The sequence below is a fragment of the Heptranchias perlo genome, unplaced genomic scaffold (genome assembly GCF_035084215.1).
Source record: "Heptranchias perlo isolate sHepPer1 unplaced genomic scaffold, sHepPer1.hap1 HAP1_SCAFFOLD_266, whole genome shotgun sequence".
Classification (NCBI taxonomy): Eukaryota; Metazoa; Chordata; class Chondrichthyes; order Hexanchiformes; family Hexanchidae; genus Heptranchias; species Heptranchias perlo.
The window spans coordinates 66,369-69,407 of NW_027139278.1; the positions used below are offsets into that span (position 1 = coordinate 66,369).

The 3,039-nt window shown below is 49.6% G+C and overlaps 1 non-coding gene across 1 annotated transcript; it reads right to left on the reverse strand.

The window, feature by feature from the left end:
- On the reverse strand, positions 1–72 carry trnaa-ugc (transfer RNA alanine (anticodon UGC)). Its single transcript has one exon. It is a non-coding gene; the product is annotated as a tRNA-Ala (tRNA).
- Positions 73–3,039: the final 2,967 nt, after the last annotated feature.

Below are 3,039 nucleotides of genomic sequence, written 5' to 3' on the forward strand. Positions count from 1 at the left end.
TGGAGATGCCGGGGATTGAACCCGGGACCTCATACATGCAAAGCATGCGCTCTTCCACTGAGCTACATCCCCACGGGTCAAAAGGTACCTGAGAAATAAACAAGCAGACACTTTAGAAGTGAAGCCGTGAGCTTTCTGCTCCGTCTCTCCAGGACATCGAGATGCCCAGCGGTCCCGCGTGTTCACAATGTTCAACCTCTGCTTCAGTTCACGGGGTTTCTGCTCCTCTTTACTTTGAACTTTCCAAAAAAAAAGTCTGTGGAAATAAAAAAACCCAATCGCTAATGGTCAGTGACAAGGCTGAAATCCAACCTCTGAATCAGAAAGTGAGATGGAAGAATGACAGAGCGTCAAACAGGAACAAGAGCTGGGACTGCTCGCTCGATATTGCACCGTCACACATTCCCCTCAGTCGGCGGCTGCTTTGAGTTGAGCTGTTGAGGGGACCGTGAGATGAAGTCCCGCTCCGGGACAATTTAATGCTTGTGGAGCCTCAGAAGTTGGAACTCGCTGCGCTCAAAAAGCGTCATTCAACTTTCCGTGGGTAATTCTGGTGAAAAATTATTTAGGAAGATGCTGGGAGTTGAACCCAGGACCTCAACACGTGTAAAACATGCGCTCGATCACTGAACTAAATCCCCAGGTTACAGAAACCTCTCACCAAGGAAAGAAGAACTGATTGTCCTCATTTTATGAGGCCACCCGTGGTGGGTGTGCACTGCACTCACTGCATTTTACTGGAGAAATAATCAATTTATATTATGTAACTATCCCCCACTCACTACATTTTACTGGAGAAATAATCAATTTATTTTATGCAACTATCCCCCACTCACTGCATTTTACTGGAGAAATAATCAATTTATATTATGTAACTATCCTCCACTCACTGCATTTTACTGGAGAAATAATCAATTTATATTATGTAACTGTCCTCCACTCACTGCATTTTACTGGAGAAATAATCAATTTATATTATGTAACTATCCTCCACTCACTGCATTTTAATGGAGAAATAATCAATTTATATTATGTAACTATCCCCCACCAGGTTTCAGCTGTTGTCAGAAATAGTCCCTTCGTGGTCGCCAATTGTAGGATTTAAACCACTATTTTCAGGATTATAATCTAATCCAATCTAAGGACTGGTTCCTGACAACAACAAGATCACCACTGGTACTGGTATTACGGTTAAAGGCAAAACCGATTTATTAATCACATCACAATTAGAGCAAAAAGGTGATACTTAACAAAGAGAAATAGTGAGTGTTCCTTGAAACCTCGGGAGTGTCCCTCCAAGTGACTACAGTGCGGTCTCTCTCTCTCTCTCTCTCTGTTCCTCCAAGTGACTACGGTGCGGTCTCTCTCTCTCTCTCTCTCTGTCCCTCCAAGTGACTACGGTGCGGTCTCTCTCTCTCTCTCTCTCTGTCCCTCCAAGTGACTACGGTGCGGTCTCTCTCTCTCTCTCTATCCCTCCAAGTGACTGCGGTGCGGTCTCTCTCTCTCTCTCTCTCTCTATCCCTCCAAGTGACTACGGTGCGGTCTCTCTCTCTCTCTCTCTCTCTCTATCCCTCCAAGTGACTACGGTGCGGTCTCTCTCTCTCTCTCTCTATCCCTCCAAGTGACTACGGTGCGGTCTCTCTCTCTCTCTCTCTCTCTATCCCTCCAAGTGACTACAGTGCGGTCTCTCTCTCTCTCTCTCTCTATCCCTCCAAGTGACTACGGTGCGGTCTCTCTCTCTCTCTCTCTGTCCCTCCAAGTGACGACAGTGCGGTCTCTCTCTCTCTCTCTGTCCCTCCAAGTGACTACGGTGCGGTCTCTCTCTCTCTCTCTCTATCCCTCCAAGTGACTACGGTGCGGTCTCTCTCTCTCTCTCTGTCCCTCCAAGTGACTACAGTGCGGTCTCTCTCTCTCTCTATCCCTCCAAGTGACTACGGTGTGGTCTCTCTCTCTCTCTCTGTCCCTCCAAGTGACGACAGTGCGGTCTCTCTCTCTCTCTATCCCTCCAAGTGACTACGGTGCGGTCTCTCTCTCTCTCTCTGTCCCTCCAAGTGACTACAGTGCGGTCTCTCTCTCTCTCTCTCTATCCCTCCAAGTGACTACAGTGCGGTCTCTCTCTCTCTCTCTCTCTCTATCCCTCCAAGTGACTACGGTGCGGTCTCTCTCTCTCTCTCTCTGTCTCTCCAAGTGACTACAGTGCGGTCTCTCTCTCTCTCTCTATCCCTCCAAGTGACTACGGTGCGGTCTCTCTCTCTCTCCCTCCAAGTGACTACGGTGCGGTCTCTCTCTCTCTCTCTCTGTCCCTCCAAGTGACTACGGTGCGGTCTCTCTCTCTCTATCCCTCCAAGTGACTACAGTGCGGTCTCTCTCTCTCTCTCTCTATCCCTCCAAGTGACTACGGTGCGGTCTCTCTCTCTCTCTCTGTCTCTCCAAGTGACTACAGTGCGGTCTCTCTCTCTCTCTCTATCCCTCCAAGTGACTACGGTGCGGTCTCTCTCTCTCTCTCTCTGTCCCTCCAAGTGACTACGGTGCGGTCTCTCTCTCTCTATCCCTCCAAGTGACTACAGTGCGGTCTCTCTCTCTCTCTCTCCCTCCAAGTGACTACGGTGCGGTCTCTCTCTCTCTCTCTCTGTCCCTCCAAGTGACTACGGTGCGGTCTCTCTCTCTCTATCCCTCCAAGTGACTACAGTGCGGTCTCTCTCTCTCTCTCTCGATCCCTCCAAGTGACTACAGTGCGGTCTCTCTCTCTCTCTCTCTCTGTCCCTCCAAGTGACTACGGTGCGGTCTCTCTCTCTCTCTCTGTCCCTCCAAGTGACTACGGTGCGGTCTCTCTCTCTCTCTCTCTGTCCCTCCAAGTGACGACAGTGCGGTCTCTCTCTCTCTCTATCCCTCCAAGTGACTACGGTGCGGTCTCTCTCTCTCTCTCTGTCCCTCCAAGTGACTACAGTGCGGTCTCTCTCTCTCTCTCTCTATCCCTCCAAGTGACTACAGTGCGGTCTCTCTCTCTCTCTCTCTCTATCCCTCCAAGTCACTACGGTG